Genomic DNA, 21163 nt, shown 5'->3' with positions numbered 1-21163 from the left:
CTTATTTGCAAGAAACAGACTTGATAAACGAGGAGGAGGTGTTGCATTGTATGTTAGAAAAGCGTATATCTGCACAGAGATTGAAGCTTCAGAGACTGGGAGTTCTGTGGAAACTGTTTGGGTAAGAATACAAGGAGAGAACAACGGAAAGGACACCATTGTAGGCATTTACTACAGGCCACCTGGGCAAGCTGAAGATATGGATGAACTCTTTATGTATCAAATGACCAAGTTCTCCAAAAAATATGACGTAGTGGTCATGGGTAGAGATGAGCGTTGTTCTACTCGAACTGTTCGCCAATCTCAAATTCGAGCTGTTTTGGGCGGTGTTCGAGCCGGTCGGCGAACACGAACAATTTGAGAAAAATTCGGCTGTTCGAGGTTATGTTCGATAACTGTTCGTGCACCAAAATCATAACTGGATTTTTTCTCAGTAATGATGAAAATTAATGTTAATACGCAGTTTGAGTGTACAGCGGGGCGGGGGGAGGGGCAGGGGATGGATCTCTGCAGGAACAATGAAGATCTCCATTTTTTTTTCTCTTTCCCGCATTTGCAGTGGGGAGGTGCAATCTGTCAGCCTATCAGCAGCGCACACACGGAGCGAAGTGCTTTTTTTCACACAAGCAAGGGCATGTGTGATTGGCAGTGTATGTCACATGTCCTTGCCCTATAAGACCAAGCCATTTTCCCCGTCGCCACCATTTTCTCACTGCTGCAGCTGCGTGTTAGACGGCACCGCTGTTGCTGTGTGCGCTATACCTTGTTAATTTCAAGCCAATTTTCGCACAAATATACAGATAGCTTGGGAGTAGGGAATAGTTGTGATTGCAGTCCTTTTAAGGACTAGGTTACAGCATTTCCTACGACTTTTATCAGGCAGGTCTGTGCTCTTAAATAGATAGATTGTGGGAGTAAAGACTAATTGTAATTGGAGTCCTTTTCAGGACTAGGTTACATCAGTTCCTATCAGTTTTTGCCAGGCAGGTCTGTGCCAGTGCTGTGCAAGTTTTTTTCACAGCATTTGGCTGAATCTAGCAAAGCTAATCCTTTTTGGCCTATTGCAGAGTGTGTTAGTCAGTGGAGTAGCCTATCTGTGTTGCAAGATATACCACCTGTGTATAGAATACCAATTTTTTTACTGCACCTAGTGAAGTAAAATCTTTTGGGCATAGCATCATTCTATTAGTCCATCTATACTGACCTCCATCAGGTTGCAAACTGAATATAATTTTTTTCTGCATCTAGCTCTGAAAAAATATTTGGGCTTCTAGCAGTGTGTGGGACTTAGTCTATTAGTCCATCTATACTGACCTCCATCAGGTTGCAAATTAAAAATAATTTTTTTCTTCATTTAGCTCTGAAAAAATATTTGGGCTTCTAGCAGTGTGTGGGACTTGTTCTATTAGTCCTTCTATACTGACCTCCAGCAGGTTGCAAATTGAATATAATTTTTTTCTGCATCTAGCTCTGAAAAAATATTTGGGCTTCTAGCGGTGTGTGGGACTTGGTCTATTAGTCCATCTATACTGACCTCCATCAGGTTGCAAATTAAAAATAATTTTTTTCTTCATTTAGCTCTGAAAAAATATTTGGGCTTCTAGCAGTGTGTGGGACTTGTTCTATTAGTCCTTCTATACTGACCTCCAGCAGGTTGCAAATTGAATATAATTTTTTTCTGCATCTAGCTCTGAAAAAATATTTGGGCTTCTAGCGGTGTGTGGGACTTGGTCTATTAGTCCATCTATACTGACCTCCATCAGGTTGCAAATTGAATATAATTTTTTTCTGCATCTAGCTCTGAAAAAATAGTTGGGCTTCTAGCGGTGTGTGGGACTTGGTCTATTAGTCCATCTATACTGACCTCCATCAGGTTGCAAATTAAAAATAATTTTTTTCTGCATCTAGCTCTGAAAAAATATTTGGGCTTCTAGCAGTGTGTGGGACTTGGTCTATTAGTCCATCTATACTGACCTCCATCAGGTTGCAAATTAAAAATAATTTTTTTCTTCATTTATCTCTGAAAAAATATTTGGGCTTCTAGCAGCGTGTGGGACTTGTTCTATTAGTCCATCTATACTGACCTCCATCAGGTTGCAAATTAAAAATAATTTTTTTCTGCATCTAGCTCTGAAAAAATATTTGGGCTTCTAGCAGTGTGTGGGACTTGGTCTATTAGTCCATCTATACTGACCTCCATCAGGTTGCAAATTGAATAAAAAAAATTTCTGCATCTAGCTCTGAAAAAATATTTGGGCTTCTAGCGGTGTGTGGGACTTGGTCTATTAGTCCATCTATACTGACCTCCATCAGGTTGCAAATTAAAAATAATTTTTTTCTGCATCTAGCTCTGAAAAAATATTTGGGCTTCTAGCAGTGTGTGGGACTTGGTCTATTAGTCCATCTATACTGACCTCCATCAGGTTGCAAATTGAATAAAAAAATTTTCTGCATCTATCTCTGAAAAAATATTTGGGCTTCTAGCGGTGTGTGGGACTTGGTCTATTAGTGCATCTATACTGACCTCCATCAGGTTGCAAATTAAAAATAATTTTTTTCTGCATCTAGCTCTGAAAAAATATTTGGGCTTCTAGCAGTGTGTGGGACTTGGTCTATTAGTCCATCTATACTGACCTCCATCAGGTTGCAAATTGAATAAAAAAATTTTCTGCATCTAGCTCTGAAAAAATATTTGGGCTTCTAGCGGTGTGTGGGACTTGGTCTATTAGTCCATCTATACTGACCTCCATCAGGTTGCAAATTGAATAAAAAAATTTTCTGCATCTAGCTCTGAAAAAATATTTGGGCTTCTAGCGGTGTGTGGGACTTGGTCTATTAGTCCATCTATACTGACCTCCATCAGGTTGCAAATTAAAAATAATTTTTTTCTGCATCTAGCTCTGAAAAAATATTTGGGCTTCTAGCAGTGTGTGGGACTTGGTCTATTAGTCCATCTATACTGACCTCCATCAGGTTGCAAATTAAAAATAATTTTTTTCTTCATTAAGCTCTGAAAAAATATTTGGGCTTCTAGCAGTGTGTGGGACTTGTTCTATTAGTCCTTCTATACTGACGTCCAGCAGGTTGCAAATTGAATATAATTTTTTTCTGCATCTAGCTCTGAAAAAATATTTGGGCTTCTAGCAGTGTGTGGGACTTGGTCTATTAGTCCTTCTACACTGACGTCCAGCAGGTTGCAAATTGAATATAATTTTTTTCTGCATCTAGCTCTGAAAAAATATTTGGGCTTCTAGCGGTGTGTGGGACTTGGTCTATTAGTCCATCTATACTGACCTCCATCAGGTTGCAAATTAAAAATAATTTTTTTCTGCATCTAGCTCTGAAAAAATATTTGGGCTTCTAGCAGTGTGTGGGACTTGGTCTATTAGTCCATCTATACTGACCTCCATCAGGTTGCAAATTAAAAATAATTTTTTTCTGCATCTAGCTCTGAAAAAATATTTGGGCTTCTAGCAGTGTGTGGGACTTGGTCTATTAGTCCATCTATACTGACCTCCATCAGGTTGCAAATTAAAAATAATTTTTTTCTTCATTTAGCTCTGAAAAAATATTTGGGCTTCTAGCAGTGTGTGGGACTTGTTCTATTAGTCCTTCTATACTGACCTCCAGCAGGTTGCAAATTGAATATAATTTTTTTCTGCATCTAGCTCTGAAAAAATATTTGGGCTTCTAGCGGTGTGTGGGACTTGGTCTATTAGTCCATCTATACTGACCTCCATCAGGTTGCAAATTAAAAATAATTTTTTTCTGCATCTAGCTCTGAAAAAATATTTGGGCTTCTAGCAGTGTGTGGGACTTGGTCTATTAGTCCATCTATACTGACCTCCATCAGGTTGCAAATTGAATAAAAAAATTTTCTGCATCTAGCTCTGAAAAAATATTTGGGCTTCTAGCGGTGTGTGGGACTTGGTCTATTAGTCCATCTATACTGACCTCCATCAGGTTGCAAATTAAAAATAATTTTTTTCTGCATCTAGCTCTGAAAAAATATTTGGGCTTCTAGCAGTGTGTGGGACTTGGTCTATTAGTCCATCTACACTGACCTCCATCAGGTTGCAAATTAAAAATAATTTTTTTCTTCATTTATCTCTGAAAAAATATTTGGGCTTCTAGCAGCGTGTGGGACTTGTTCTATTAGTCCATCTATACTGACCTCCATCAGGTTGCAAATTAAAAATAATTTTTTTCTGCATCTAGCTCTGAAAAAATATTTGGGCTTCTAGCAGTGTGTGGGACTTGGTCTATTAGTCCATCTATACTGACCTCCATCAGGTTGCAAATTGAATAAAAAAATTTTCTGCATCTATCTCTGAAAAAATATTTGGGCTTCTAGCGGTGTGTGGGACTTGGTCTATTAGTGCATCTATACTGACCTCCATCAGGTTGCAAATTAAAAATAATTTTTTTCTGCATCTAGCTCTGAAAAAATATTTGGGCTTCTAGCAGTGTGTGGGACTTGGTCTATTAGTCCATCTATACTGACCTCCATCAGGTTGCAAATTAAAAATAATTTTTTTCTGCATCTAGCTCTGAAAAAATATTTGGGCTTCTAGCAGTGTGTGGGACTTGGTCTATTAGTCCATCTATACTGACCTCCATCAGGTTGCAAATTAAAAATAATTTTTTTCTTCATTTAGCTCTGAAAAAATATTTGGGCTTCTAGCAGTGTGTGGGACTTGTTCTATTAGTCCTTCTATACTGACCTCCAGCAGGTTGCAAATTGAATATAATTTTTTTCTGCATCTAGCTCTGAAAAAATATTTGGGCTTCTAGCGGTGTGTGGGACTTGGTCTATTAGTCCATCTATACTGACCTCCATCAGGTTGCAAATTAAAAATAATTTTTTTCTGCATCTAGCTCTGAAAAAATATTTGGGCTTCTAGCAGTGTGTGGGACTTGGTCTATTAGTCCATCTATACTGACCTCCATCAGGTTGCAAATTGAATAAAAAAATTTTCTGCATCTAGCTCTGAAAAAATATTTGGGCTTCTAGCGGTGTGTGGGACTTGGTCTATTAGTCCATCTATACTGACCTCCATCAGGTTGCAAATTAAAAATAATTTTTTTCTGCATCTAGCTCTGAAAAAATATTTGGGCTTCTAGCAGTGTGTGGGACTTGGTCTATTAGTCCATCTACACTGACCTCCATCAGGTTGCAAATTAAAAATAATTTTTTTCTTCATTTATCTCTGAAAAAATATTTGGGCTTCTAGCAGCGTGTGGGACTTGTTCTATTAGTCCATCTATACTGACCTCCATCAGGTTGCAAATTAAAAATAATTTTTTTCTGCATCTAGCTCTGAAAAAATATTTGGGCTTCTAGCAGTGTGTGGGACTTGGTCTATTAGTCCATCTATACTGACCTCCATCAGGTTGCAAATTGAATAAAAAAATTTTCTGCATCTATCTCTGAAAAAATATTTGGGCTTCTAGCGGTGTGTGGGACTTGGTCTATTAGTGCATCTATACTGACCTCCATCAGGTTGCAAATTAAAAATAATTTTTTTCTGCATCTAGCTCTGAAAAAATATTTGGGCTTCTAGCAGTGTGTGGGACTTGGTCTATTAGTCCATCTATACTGACCTCCATCAGGTTGCAAATTGAATAAAAAAAATTTCTGCATCTAGCTCTGAAAAAATATTTGGGCTTCTAGCGGTGTGTGGGACTTGGTCTATTAGTCCATCTATACTGACCTCCATCAGGTTGCAAATTGAATAAAAAAATTTTCTGCATCTAGCTCTGAAAAAATATTTGGGCTTCTAGCGGTGTGTGGGACTTGGTCTATTAGTCCATCTATACTGACCTCCATCAGGTTGCAAATTAAAAATAATTTTTTTCTGCATCTAGCTCTGAAAAAATATTTGGGCTTCTAGCAGTGTGTGGGACTTGGTCTATTAGTCCATCTATACTGACCTCCATCAGGTTGCAAATTAAAAATAATTTTTTTCTTCATTAAGCTCTGAAAAAATATTTGGGCTTCTAGCAGTGTGTCGGACTTGTTCTATTAGTCCTTCTATACTGACGTCCAGCAGGTTGCAAATTGAATATAATTTTTTTCTGCATCTAGCTCTGAAAAAATATTTGGGCTTCTAGCGGTGTGTGGGACTTGGTCTATTAATCCATCTATACTGACCTCCATCAGGTTGCAAATTAAAAATAATTTTTTTCTGCATCTAGCTCTGAAAAAATATTTGGGCTTCTAGCAGTGTGTGGGACTTGGTCTATTAGTCCATCTATACTGACCTCCATCAGGTTGCAAATTAAAAATAATTTTTTTCTTCATTTAGCTCTGAAAAAATATTTGGGCTTCTAGCAGTGTGTGGGACTTGTTCTATTAGTCCTTCTATACTGACCTCCAGCAGGTTGCAAATTGAATATAATTTTTTTCTGCATCTAGCTCTGAAAAAATATTTGGGCTTCTAGCGGTGTGTGGGACTTGGTCTATTAGTCCATCTATACTGACCTCCATCAGGTTGCAAATTAAAAATAATTTTTTTCTGCATCTAGCTCTGAAAAAATATTTGGGCTTCTAGCGGTGTGTGGGACTTGGTCTATTAGTCCATCTATACTGACCTCCATCAGGTTGCAAATTAAAAATAATTTTTTTCTGCATCTAGCTCTGAAAAAATATTTGGGCTTCTAGCAGTGTGTGGGACTTGGTCTATTAGTCCATCTATACTGACCTCCATCAGGTTGCAAATTGAATAAAAAAATTTTCTGCATCTAGCTCTGAAAAAATATTTGGGCTTCTAGCGGTGTGTGGGACTTGGTCTATTAGTCCATCTATACTGACCTCCATCAGGTTGCAAATTAAAAATAATTTTTTTCTGCATCTAACCCAGCCAATAGTTTTGGCCTAATACCACAGTTTGGCCACTCAGCTCTGCTCGGTTACCATCCATTGTTTTTTTGTGCAAACAACTCCAGAGTTGTGAATTAGTTAACCACCAAAATGAGTGGAAAAAGGCCTGCTGCTGGTAGAAAGGGGAATAAGCGTGTTGGGAAGGGGAAAAAAGGTTGTGTCCGTGTGGTAGGTGCAGAAGAAAGACCATCTTCCAGCCAAACTAAAATGTCTACTTCTTTTAGCGGACAATGTGATAAGATCCCTTTCTTACGGCCACGCCAATCGCTACAAATTCCAGATGAGGCACAAAAACAGCAGGTGCTTCAACGGATATCAAGTGCTCCTTTAAGTGGGCTCTCCTCCACATCAACTTCAACATCACAAATACTCCAGTCCTCAAAGGTGTCACCCAAATCGCACTTGCTTCCTCACAGCTCCCAAATCTCCAGCTGCCCGTCTGAGTATGAGGTAGAACAGATGGTTGAGTCTGCAGAGCTGTTTACTCATACTATAGCCTGGGAATCAGAGGTCGACTCCAGCGCTTCTGTGAATCCAGACGAGGAAATGATCTGCACTGATGCCCAGAATCTTTATGAGTCGGATCCAGGACCAGACACAGAAGGTTCTGACCATAATGTAGACCCTCATTCCCAAACTGTAACTCCTGTTGGTGGAGACAATGAGGAAGACGATGATAAGACTCAAATACCTGATTGGAGCGACAACTTTAGTTTTTTGTCAGGGCACGAACAGGTTGGCTCTGAGGACGACGGGTGTGATAACGCACAGGGTGATGATGATGAGGTCGGAGATCCCACTTACTGTCAACCCACAGTCAGCCAAGAGATGAGGTCAGCAGAGGAGGTGGAGGAAGATGCTAGTGACGACGAGGTCAGGTTGCGCCTTCCTGGACAGAGACGTAGTACTGGAAGCACGTCAACAACTGCATCCTCAAACACAACTCTGCCTCTCACCACAAGTCGTGGTGGCTCTTCAGGTCGCATGGGTGCTAAGCCTTGCATAGCCTGGGCATTTTTTCAGATCGATAAAGATGACCCAACTCGTGTTATCTGTAACATTTGTCAGCAAAAGCTAAGTAGAGGCCAAAAAATACATAGTTTGAGTACTTCATGCATGAACCGGCACATGGACATGAAGCATAAGTTGCAGTGGGAAGCTCAGTGTGCTACAATGCGGTCTAGCCGGCCGGGCCAACCACCGTCTGCCATATCTTGTGCATCCGCGGCCTCTTCATCCTCTGTGACTGGGGGGACAGCAGTCACACCTGTTTTGGGGCGCAGACCTGCCACCTCTTTACCCGCAACAGCCAGCGTGATTGGCAGGTCATCATTTTCTTTGGAGGTGGTAACACCAGCTGGTCTTGAGCGCTGTCCGACATCGATAGCACCACCTTTGGATCAAGGCAACCTAACATGTCCGCCTGCATCTTCTTCACAGACCGGCAGTTTCCCGGGGACACCCTTATCAACCCCGTCTAAGCACAATAGCCAGCCCTCGGTCCCTCAGATGTGGACAAGTAAAACACCATTTCCTCCTAGCCATGAGAAAGCTAAGAGGTTGAATTTCACCATCTGCAAGCTCTTGGCTACAGAAATGCTGCCTTTCCGCCTGGTGGACACAGAGGATTTTCGAGACCTTATGTCCGTCGCAGTGCCCCAGTACCAGATGCCCAGTCGGCACTACTTCTCAAAGAAAGGTGTGCCTGCGCTCCACCAGCATGTCGCACACAACATCACCGCTTCTTTGAGAAACTCTGTGTGTGACAGGGTGCATTTCACCACAGACACTTGGACGAGGAGGCATGGACAGGGGCGTTACATGTCGCTGACTGGGCACTGGGTAACTATGGTGACAGCAGGACAAGGGGCTGCTGTCCAAGTCTTGCCGTCCCCACGAGTTGTGCGTCAATCCTCTTTATGTCATTTTTCCTCCACTGCTTCTGCCTCCTCAACCTCCTCTCGGTCTTCCACCTGCACCCAAAGCCTGTCTGGTCATGCCACAAGCTTTCTAACTGCGCAGAAGGGATCCTGCACACCTCCTTACTATGCTGGCAGTAGGGCTCAACGTCATCAGGCGGTTTTTACATTGAAATGTCTGGGAAATGTGAGTCACACAGCTGAGGAGTTGTGGTCAGCTCTGGAGAACCAATTTCATGAATGGTTGTCTCCACTGGACCTGAAACCAGGGAAGGCCGTGTGCGACAATGCTGCAAACCTGGGTGCGGCCCTTCGCCGGGGCAATGTCACACACGTGCCTTGTATGGCTCACGTGTTGAACCTGGTTGTCCAGCAATTTTTAGCCCACTATCCCAGACTAGATGGCCTTCTGCAGAGGGCACGGTCGCTGTGTGCTCACTTCTGCCGTTCGCATCCCGCAGCTCAGCGACTTACATCTCTACAGAAGTCGTTAGGCCTGCCACTTCACCGGCTAAAATGCGATGTGCCTACCCGGTGGAATTCAACTCTGCACATGTTGCAGCGACTGTGGCAGCACCGACAAGCCCTGGTGCAATACGTTCTGACGTATAGCCTGGGCCAACGAGATTCAGAGGTGGGGCAAATCACGCTGGAGGAGTGGTCTCAGATCAGGGACCTATGCACCCTTCTGCACAGTTTTGAAATGGCGACGAAGATGTTTAGTGCTGACGATGCCATTATCAGCATGACTATTCCGGTGATTTACATGCTGGAGCACATGTTAAACAGAATTCGGAGTCAGGTGGTGGTACAAGAGGAGGTGGAGGAAGTAGAGGAGGAGGAGTTGTATGCGGAAGGGCTAACATCTGCAAGGTCCAGACGGTCGGCAGCACCAAGGCGGCAGGCATGTGAGGGTGGGGGAGATGATTTTACCAGGGCGCATGGTAGCAGCCAAACTAGTGAGGAAGGTGCAGGAGCCCAGGAAGAAGTGGAGGACGAACTGATGGAAGACTCATCAGATGAGGGAGACCTTGATCACATTTCTGTTGTGCGAGGTTGGGGGGAGAGGACAGAGGAAGGAAGCATGATTGCTACCTCGCCACCAACACAACAGGGACTTGGTGCTCCTGGATGCGCAACACACATGAGTGCCTTCTTGCTGCACTACCTGCAACATGACCCTCGAATTGTGAGAATTAGAAATAATCCTGACTACTGGGTTGCCACACTGTTAGATCCCCGGTACAAAAGTAAATTTGCAGAAATTATTCCTGCCATAGAAAGGGATGCACGCATGCAGGAGTATCAGCAGAGACTGTTGCAGAATCTTACATGTGCTTTTCCACAAAATACCAGTGGTGCACGTAGTGAATCTCACAGTTCCAACTTGCCAACCGTGGGACCGTCAAGTGTTCAGCACTCAAACCGTAACAGAACCACAGTATCTGCTGGTAACATCAATTTTGCGGAATCATTTCACCACTTTTTTAGCCCATCCTTTGCAAGGCCACAGGAGACAAGAAGTCTGACACATAGTCAACGCCTAGAGACGATGGTACAGGAGTATCTCCAAGTAAACATTGAAGCCACGACTGTGTCACTGGACCCTTGCTCTTTTTTTGCTTCCAATCTGGATAAATGGCCGGAGCTAGCCACTTACGCCTTGGAGATCTTGTCATGCCCCGCAGCCAGCGTTCTGTCTGAACGTGTGTTCAGCGCTGCTGGTGGTGTGCTGACAGATAAGCGCACGCGGCTCTCCACTGATAATGTAGACAGACTCACGTTCATAAAGATGAACAAATCATGGATCCGAAACGACTTTTCTACCCCTGTGTCATCCTGGGGAGAGTAAAAGCTTGATGATTGGTTAAAATCACCCTACCAACCGTTTTAAGCTTTCAAATTACTAATCATGTTTATCTGTATCTTGACTGGAAAATAATTTGGGCTTTGTAGCAGTGTGCAGCACTGATCCTATTAGGCCATCTATAATAAGCTTCACCAGATTTAAAATTAAAAATAATTTTTAGCTGCATCTAGCCCGGAAAATAATTTTGGGGCTCCGAGATGCGCAAGACACATAAGTGCCTTCTTGCTGCACTACCTGCAGCATGACCCTCATATTGTCAGAATTCGAAGTAATCATGACTACTGGGTGGCCACACTCTTAGATCCCCCAAACTTTTCGATCAACCTTTTCATTTTAATAAAGACCAAAAAAATGGTCATTTTTGAAATTATAAGCATTAGCAGGTTGTTAGAAACTGAAATCAAACAGTTTTCAACTCAAAACTTTATTCTAGGTGATGTTACATTTTCACATAGGACCCCTTGTTCGAAAGGAGCTTCTGAACTCTCTCGTCCATTGAATTTGTCAGGTTTTGGATGGTTTCTGCTTCAATTGTTTTGCATGAGGACAGAATACCCTCCCAGAGCTGTTGCTTAGATGTGAACTGCCTCCCGCCATCATAGACACTCCTTTTAATGATGCTCCAAAGGTTCTGAATGGGGTAGAGGTCAGGGGAGCATGGGGGTCACACCATAAGTTTGTCCCCTTTTATGCCCATATCAGCCAGAGATGCAGATGTTTTATGTGCAGCATGAGATGGTGCATTATCATGCAGAAAAATGATCTTGCTGTGAAATACACGGTTCTTCTTCTTGAACCATGGCAGGAAGTGCTGTTTGAGAAAATCCACATACATTATGGAGTTCATCTTTAGCGCCTTCAGGGATCCTAAAGGGGCCGACAATCTCTCTCCCCATGATTCCAGCCCAAAACATTACTCCACCTCCTCCTTGTTGGCGCTGTAGCCGTGTTTGCGTGGGGTGTCCATCAACCAGCCATCCTCCACTCCATTCATCTGGACCATCGAGCGCTGCACGGCACTCATCCGTGAACAAAACAGTTTTGAAATCAGTCTTCATGTAATGTTTGGCCCACTGGAGCCGTTTCTGCTTGTGTGAAGTGGATAGAGGAGGTCGACAGGATGGCATATGCACAGCTGCAAACCTCTGAAGGACCCTGCATATTGTTGTTCGGGGGACGTTGGAGGCACAAGCAGCTTCAAAAACTTGTCTGCTGCTATGACAAGGCTTTTTTGCCGCTGCTGTTTCAACCTGACGTAATTGTCTGTAGGAAAGAGTCCTCAATTTGCACTTATCAGCACGCACACGTGTGTACTGTGAATCAGCTACATACTTCTTGATTGCCAAGACACTTCATCCTGATCATCGCACAATGTTGATTGTAGTCATGCCTTGACCTAAACACTCCACAATTTGTTGCTTCTCAGCAGCCGACACATCCTTTTTCTTTCCCATTTTGGTAGAAAATGTAGGCTGCTTAATAATGTGAGAGAGCCTTCTTAAGTAGTCTTGCCTTTCATTGGACACACCTGCCAAACTAATTAGCACAGGTGTCTGCAATTGCTTACAGTGATATAAAGAGCCCTGACACACATCACCATCAATGAGTTTAACTGACAAACAAACAAATTCTTCCCTTATCACTCCTAAACACTTTTTGCATAATAATGGAACGCGGTGTACATGTGCTTTTCCACAAAACACCAGTGGTTCACGTAGTGAATCTTACAGTTCTAACTTGCCAACCGTGGTCTGTATGGAATTGTTCAATAAAGGGCCCAAAATTAAGATAACATAGATGGGAGAGGTCTCTATGAATAGGAATTCCTAAGTATTTGATACCCTGTGAGGGCCAGGCAAAGGGAAAGTTGGACTGGATGGAATCCTATATGGATTTAGGGAGGGAGACATCGAGGGCCTCAGACTTCGCTGCATTGATTTTAAAATTTTACCATGTAACAAAGTGATCTATTTCAGCCATAACAGCAGGGATGGATATATGTGATTGAGTGATATATACTAGGACATCATCAGCAAATAGAGAGCACTTGTACTCGGTGCCTCCCACCTCAATCCACCTAATATTGGGGTTATGGCGAATTGATGAGAGCAGGTGCTCCGTCACTAGGATGTATAAGAGAGGGGACAGAGGACATCCCTGCCTTGTCCCATTGGTGATTGTGAAAGGTGATGAAAATGTTCTGACGCACCCCCTGGGCCTTGGGACACCCGGAGCCGGACCCTTTTTGGTGGATGCTGGTGGTTGTAGTCTTCGTGGCGGCGATCCGGTTCCGTGGCTCAGGGCGGTCAAACCAGTGGCGGAACTATTTATGTGGTTTTGATGTTTAAATGTCTGACTACGCCACCCGTGGATTGCGGTCAGAGTGAACCGCCGCTACAGGGCAGACCGCTAAGGCTGGTGTTGTGGGTGCAGCAGAGCGTAGCATAACTCCCCACGGGAGGAGTATAGCCTCAGGGCAGTGTATGCGGAGGATGGGGGTGATGGTGCAGGGCAGCAGCAGTAACGACACGGAGTCAGTGATGCAGTTCAGGGCCTTTACTCACAGTTCTTATTATCCAGACCACGTCTGCAGGTAACGGCTGCCCACGTCGTACTGTGCTCACCAGGTGAGGGGCTCAGACAACTCCCAGATAACTTTGGAGCGCTTCACAGGACCCCCTTTGTGTGTCCTTTGTCTGGCCTTTCTTACCAACACTTCTGTCCGGCTGCCTCGGGCCTCCTCTTGGTAAACTTGGCGCCAGTTTCCCTGACCCTATGTGGTGCCTTCCTAGCGGGTGGAGCAAGGGGCTGCGCCACATAAAATGTCAGAGCCTCCGGTTTCTAGCTGAGGGTCGTTTCCTGCCTCCACTAGTTCGGGGACCGGTCTCCCCCTTTGGCCTGACCCCTCCACGCAGGTGGATTCGGGCGTGCGGTGGCGACTCGCCCGTCCGCACCCCTGGGATCCCTTCATTCCTCGTTCCTGGAGCCTTCTCCGCTCCTCTTCCTTCCTTCTCCCTCTTGCAGGCCTGGGCCTCTGTTACTAGGCCCGCCTCCGGAGCAGAGCTCATGCAGAGCCCCTGCTCCCTGCCACTTCTGCTCAGACTTCTCTGCACTGAACTAAGATGGTGCCCACCTTTTATACTCCCTTCTCAATGCACCCAGGAACTGCTTCCTCCCTGCTCCTGCACTGCAGGGTTCCCCTTCCTCAGTGTTCCCTCCCCCCACTCCAGCCAGGGACAGGGACTGTCGTGCCCATCTCAGGGGCATATTGGTCGCCCTGCCCCACGGCAATGTGGTGTAATGCATGCAGGTGTCGGGTCCTGATCCACACTCCATCCTTATCTGAGAGTGAGATATCACACCTCTGGGTGAGGTGCAATACGTCTGTAGCAACCGAGCCCTCGGTGCTACAGTTCCATTTATCTTCAGCCTAGGTGACGTATTGTGATACAGGGCCGTGATTTTGGCTATAAAAGGGTCCCCTAGACCCCTACCCCAAGCTTTTTAAGAGAATCATATATGGCGTGCCAGGAGACTCTATGGAATGCTTTCTCAGCATCCAACGAGAGTATCTACTTACAAATTTTTAACTGCATCTAGCCCAGGAAATACTTTGTGCCTAGTAGCAGTGTCTGCTAGTCAGCGGATTATCCCGGCTGTTAAGCAAGCTACACCACCTGTAGTTTGGACACTTAATTTTTTCAAAGGAAATGCTTCGGGACCACGGGATACTTAGTGAAGAGCATCAGGAGGCACCCCAAGGCATAGGGGCTGGGACTGGCACTAGGATGCCTTGCGGTGGACAGCCGAGCTCGATCCTTATAAAAGCTTTTTAACTGCAGCAGCTTTAGTGGACGCTACTGGAGCTGGAATTACGCGGCTGCTGGCATGAGACTTGCCCTCCAATAGATCCTTGTAAATGGATTTAAAGTGTATTCATTTAAATTAGAGAGACAATTTAAATTAAAAAGCTTAGAGCTGCCTCCACCACAGGGGGGCTCTCTCGACCCACCAGCGGACAGGCACCAGTATTGGGAGAGGGGGGCTGGCCGTCAGGGTTCACCGCGGCTCTGGCACAAACCCGGCGACACGGAGGTGGCACGGGCAGGAGCGGACTGGCCGTCTCGGCTTCTCACTTTTTGGATTTTAGAAGGGCATGACATGCCTATATCTGTGTCTCCCCCTCCTTTTACTCCTCCACCTCTTTTCTTTTCGCATGACTATATGTACTTGTCACTTTTCCATGTGCTAGTTGTGTCTTCTGAGCAGTTTGTCAGCTTTTGGACACCTTTGAAGGTGTTTTCTATGTGTTTCTATGTGTTTTTGTTTGCCTGCCATTGGTTTTAACGGTGTTTCGAAGGTGTTCGACGAACAGTTCGACGAACAGTTCGGCGAACACACGGGTGTTCGACGAACCGAACCGAACTCGAACACTACGGGGGTGGCTCAACACTAGTCATGGGAGATTTCAACTATCCAGACATTTGTTGGGAATCTCTCTCAAGTAAAACTAACAGGTCAAGCAAATTCTTATCCTCTCTTGCTGACAACTTTATCTTCCAAAAGGTAGGGGAGAAAACAAAGGGATCTGCTACTTTGGATCTAATCCTTATAAACAGGGAGGAAATGGTTGAGGAGGTAAAGGTGGCTGGGACCCTAGGAGGCAGCGATCATGCTATTATAGAATTTTAGATAACTAGAGGAGGAAGACATGTGAAGACTCAAACTTCAAGGCTAGATTTTGGAAAGGCAGATTTTAAGAGACTCAGAAAGAGAATAGGAGGGATCCAATGGCTGGATGTCCTTAAGGACAAAAATGTCCAGGAAGGATGGGAAATTTTTAAAAATGAGATTCTCAAAGCACAATCGTTAACAATCCCGAAAAGTAGGAAGAATGGGAAGCATTTAAGGAAACCAGGATGGATGAACACAGAACTTAAACACATGCTAAAAAGAAAGAAAGAAATGTTTATTAAATGGAAAGAGGGAGGCATATCTAAAGAAGATTATAATGCAGTCTGCAGATCCTGTAGGGCACGTATCAGGTTAGCTAAAGCTGACAATGAATTAAGGCTTGCAAGAGATGTCAAAAGCAATAAAAAAGGATTTTGGGGGTATGTCAAAAGTAAAAGAAAAGTCAAAGATGCTATAGGATTTTTACAGGATGAAAATGGAGAAATGGTAAGAGAGGATGTTGAGAAGGCCGAACATTTTAATTCCTATTTTGCATCTGTTTTCTCTCAGAAAGAAAATGTAACATCAACTGATCTTCACTGTCCTTTTAAAGGAATAGAGGAATCCAAGTTATCTGTAAACAGAAAGATTGTGAGGGAATATTTAGCTAACATAAATGAGTTCAAGTCTCCAGGTCCAGATGAATTACACCCCAGAGTACTGAAGGAGATCGTAGAAGAAATTTTAGAACCACTCTCCATAATCTTTGAAAATTCTTGGAGAACAGGAGAAGTCCCAGAAGACTGGAGAAGAGCAAATGTTGTTCCTATCTTCAAAAAGGGGAAGAAGGTGGACCCAGGGAACTATAGGCCAGTGAGTCTGACTTCTATACCAGGAAAGATCTTTGAACAAATTATTAAACAACATGTATGTAAGTACATGGATAAGAATGAAGTGATTAACCAGAGTCAGCATGGGTTTGTAACTAACAAGTCATGTCAGACTAACTTAATTTCCTTCTATGACAGAATCACTGACTGGGTGGATCAGGGAAATGCTGTAGATATAGTATATCTTGACTTCAGCAAAGCATTTGACAAAGTATCTCACACCATCCTTATTAAAAAAATGACCAAGTATGCAATGGACCAGGCAACTGTTAGGTGGATTCATAACTGGCTTTTCTGATCGGACTCAAAGGGTGGTTGTAAATGGCTTCACATCCAGCTGGATGAATGTCTCAAGTGGGGTACCACAGGGCTCCGTCCTGGGACCTGTATTGTTCAACATCTTTATCAATGATTTAGATGAAGGAATTGAGGGTAAACTGATTAAATTTGCTGATGACACTAAGCTAGGAGGGATAGCTAATACTAGAGAAGAGAGAGAGAGGATTCAAAAAGACCTAAATAAACTGGAGCAGTGGGCAGCAACCAACAGAATGGTTTTTAACAGGGAAAAATGCAAAGTACTACATCTGGGCAATAAAAATGAAAAAAGCATATACAAAATGGGAGGAATAGAGCTAAGCAACAGTACATGTGAAAAAGACTTAAGTATACTAATAGATCATAGACTGAACATGAGTCAACAGTGTGATGCAGCAGCAAAAAAGGCAAATACAATTCTGGGATGTATTAACAGAAGCATACAGTCTAGATCACGTGAAGTCATTATCGGTCTTTACTCCTCTTTGGTCAGACCTCATCTGGAATACTGTGTACAGTTTTGGGCACCACATTTTAAAAAAGACATAGACAAACTGGAGCAAGTTCAGAGAAGAGCGACCAGAATGGTGACTGGTCTGCAAACCATGTCCTATGAGGAACGGTTGCAGGATTTTGGAATGTTTAGCTTGCAAAAAAGAAGACTGAGAGGAGACTTAATAGCTGTCTACAAATTTGTCAAGGGCTGTCACATTGTAGAAGGATCATCTTTATTCTCATTTGCACAAGGAAAGACTAGAAGCAATGGGATGAAACTAAATGGGAGGAGACACAGATTAGATATTAGAAAAAACTTTTTGACAGTTAGGGTGATTAATGAGTGGAACAGGCTGCCACGAGAGGTGGTGAGTTCCCCTTCAATGGACGTCTTCAAACAGAGGCTGGACAGACATCTGTCTGAGATGATCTAGTGAATCCTGCTTTGAGCAGGGGGTTGGACCAGATGACCCAGGAGGTCCCTTCCAACTCTACCATTCTATGATTCTATGATTCTATGATTCTATGATTCATACATTGTCCTTTTTTGCTAATTGATCATTTTTCCTGATTTCTCCTATTAGTGTGGTGGTTCCATCCGTATTCAGCTAAATTGGATCCAAACACACTATATAGGAGTAGATAGAGAACATTTTTTTTGCCTTGCAGCGCTAGTGCACAGTGCTCTGCATCTGCACTGTTCACGCCTGTCTGCAAGGTCTGTGTGTGTGAGTGCAGCTCACGCTGTAGTGTGTGCTTCAGCCACGTCTGGTTGTAGTGCACTCAGTGTGTGTCACTGCCTCATACATTGTCATTTTTTGCTAATTGATAATTTTTCCTGATTTCTCCTATTAGTGTGGTGGTTCCATCCGTATTCAGCTACATTGGTTCCAAACACACTATATAGGAGTAGTTAGAGGAGCCTTTCTGCAGCATTGGGCCCTGCAGCTCCAGCCAGATTAGTATTAGCCTATTTTTTGTAGCCTCATCTATTGCATTGTAGGTTACCTTCCTGCATTGTAATAGCTACAAAAAGTTTGTGATACTATCGTTATTACATCTTTAGGCACATCCAGTGTCTTTTTGTGACAAAAAAAAACAAAATAAAGTTCACCAAACACTCCACTTTACAGTTGTGTAGGCCACATTAGCTCATATTAAAGTCTAGTCCACACTTTATAAAATTAGTGTTTCTTATACCTGTTAGCAGCTGTTCAGGAATAAGCACACTAAGCCCTTAGTACTTTTCTGCCTATCTTTATCAGTCTACCAAGATGAAGAAGGCAGGGAGTAAGGCATGTGGTCGTGGTCGTGGGCGTGGAGTTTCTGCAGGAAGAGGACGTGAGGATTCTGTGCCTGCAGGGAGAGGACGTGGGGATTCTGTGCCTGCTGCGGGCACCAATAACTCAGCATCCCCCAGTTTTACCAGAGAACTGTCCTTTATGTGCAGCTTTGTAGGAGCTAGCCGTACCCCACTGCTGCGGGAGGACCAAATTGAAGCCGTTGTCGGATGGATTGCAGCTAACGCATCGACTTCAATTAGTTCCAGATCCTCTCAGGTCCGGAGCACTGAAAAGCACCCATCTGACTCTTCACCACCTGCCAAATTGCCCAGGCAGTCAGAGAACCCTGGACAGGAGCCATCTCTACTTCTGTTCTCTGAATCTCTTGGCTTGGAAAGAGGGAGCCAGCCAAGCAGAATTCGAGAATTTAAAGAAGAGGTAGTATGCAGTGATGCGCAACCGTTTTGTCTCTCTGAATCTGAAGAGGCGGGTGGGCCAGTGCCTATGGTCAGCAGCACACCTCAGTATGCATCTGATGATGAGACTCAGGTGCCACTTTCTGGTGAGTACTGTGCTGTCGAGACTACCCAGGAGAAGCAGTTGTTTGAAGAGGGTGGTATAGATGATGAGGTTCTTGACCCATCATGGCGTGAGGGACAGGAAGGTGGTGGGAGCAGCTCTGAGGAAGAGAATCCCCGAACGGCCCAAAAAGGAGGGAGAGGGAGGGGGCAGACTTGGTTTCCTGTAGCCTCCACTTCGGCACCCATTAGGAGCATGGCTCTTCCAAAATCCAAAGCAGGCGCTCCCAAGACTTGCAGTGCCTGGTCCTTTTTTGACACAGTTGCAGATGACATTTGCTTTGTCAAATGCAAGCTGTGTAATCAGAAGGTGAAAAGAGGGAAACGTGTCAGCAACCTCAATACAACAAATATGTGGAAACATGTGCGGACCAAGCACGTGGTGGAGTTACAAAAACACACTGAAGACCTAGGCCAACCTGCAGTGCCACCAGCCACCTCTTCCTCTTGTGTTGTAGCCTCTTCCTCAAGCTCACACACAGCTGCTTTGGCTTCCTCACAGGGTCGCCATGCAAAAACCTCTGGCACTGTTGTACAGAGACACAGTGTAATTCCACCCACAGCACCACTTTCCCAGTCATCCTCACAATCCCAGGCCAGTCTACAGCCATCGTTAGCACAGGCATGGGAGAAAAGGCGCCCATACTCAGCAAACCACCGCCAAGCACAGGCTCTGAATGCTGGCATTGCAAAACTACTTGCCCTTGAAATGCTATCATTCAGGCTGGTGGAGACTGACACCTTCCGTAACATTATGGCATTGGCAGTCCCACAATACAACGTGCCCAGCCGCTTTTATTTCAGCAGGCAAGCCGTCCCTGTCCTGCAACAGCATGTGGAGGAAAAAAATAAATATGGGATACAAAATGCCGTCAGTAGCAAGGTCCACCTCACCACTGATGCGTGGACCAGTAAGCATGGACAGGGACGATACCTTTCCCTCACTGCCCATTGGGTAAATGTTGTGGAGCCGGGTACAGATCTTGAGAGTGGCGCTGTACGTGTTCTGCCAACTCCAAGGATTGCAGGAATCTAGTCTGTACACATTGACTCCTCCTCATTAGTGTTGAGCCACCGCCATAGTGTTCGAGTTCGGTTCGGTTCGTCGAACACCCGTATGTTCGCCGAACTGTTCGTCGAACTGTTCGTCGAACACCTTCGAACACCATTAAAACCACTGGCAGGCAAGCAAAAACACATAGAAACACATAGAAAACACCTTCAAAGGTGTCCAAAACCTGACAAACTGCTCAGAAGACACAACTAACACATGGAAAAGTGACAAGTACATATAGTCATGCGAAGAGAAAAGAGGTGGAGGAGTAAAAGGAGGGGGAGACACAGATATAGGCATGTCATGCCCTTCTAAAACCAAAAACGTTTGAAGACGACACAGTCAGTCCATTCCTGCCCCTGTCGCCGGGTTTGTGCCAGAGCTGCGGTGGACCCTGACGGCCAGCCCCCCTCTCCCAATACTGGTGCCTGTCCGCTGGTGGGTCGAACGAGCCCCCCTGCGGTGGAGGTAGGTCTAATCTTTTTAATTTAAATTGTCTCTCTAATTTGAATCAGTACTCTTTAAATCCTTTTACAAGGATCTATTGAAGGGCAAGTCTCATTCCAGCAGCCACGGTAATTCCAGCTCCAGTAGCGTCCACTAAGAGCTGCTGCAGTTAAAAAGCTTTTATAAGGATCGAGCTTGGTGGTCCACAGCAAGGTGTCCTACCGCCAGTCCCAGCCCCTATGCCTTGGGGTGCCTCCCCGATGCTATTCACCTGAGTGTCCTGGGGGCCCAAACCATTGCCTTTGAAAAAATTAAGTGTCCAAACTACAGGTGGTGTAGCTTGCTTAACAGCTGGGATAATCCGCTGACTAGCAGACACTGCTACTAGGCACAAAGTATTTCCTGGGCTAGATGCAGTTAAAAATTTGTAATTAGATACTCTCGTTGGATGCTGAGAAAGCATTCCATAGAGTCTCCTGGCAAGCCATATATTAATCTCTTAAAAAGCTTGGGGTAGGGGTCTAGGGGACCCTTTTATAGCCAAAATCACGGCCCTGTATCGCAATACGTCACCTAGGCTGAAGATAAATAGAACATTTTCATCACCTTTCATAATCACCAATGGGACAAGGCAGGGATGTCCTCTGTCCCCTCTCTTATACATCCTAGTGACGGAGCACCTGCTCTCATCAATTCGCCATAACCCCAATATTAGGTGGATTGAGGTGGGAGGCACCGAGTACAAGTGCTCT

The sequence above is a fragment of the Phyllobates terribilis genome, unplaced genomic scaffold, assembly GCF_046119375.1.
Source record: "Phyllobates terribilis strain yellow unplaced genomic scaffold, ASM4611937v1 Scaffold_82__1_contigs__length_6685932, whole genome shotgun sequence".
Taxonomy (NCBI): domain Eukaryota; kingdom Metazoa; phylum Chordata; class Amphibia; order Anura; family Dendrobatidae; genus Phyllobates; species Phyllobates terribilis.
This window is presented reverse-complemented; position numbering follows the sequence as displayed.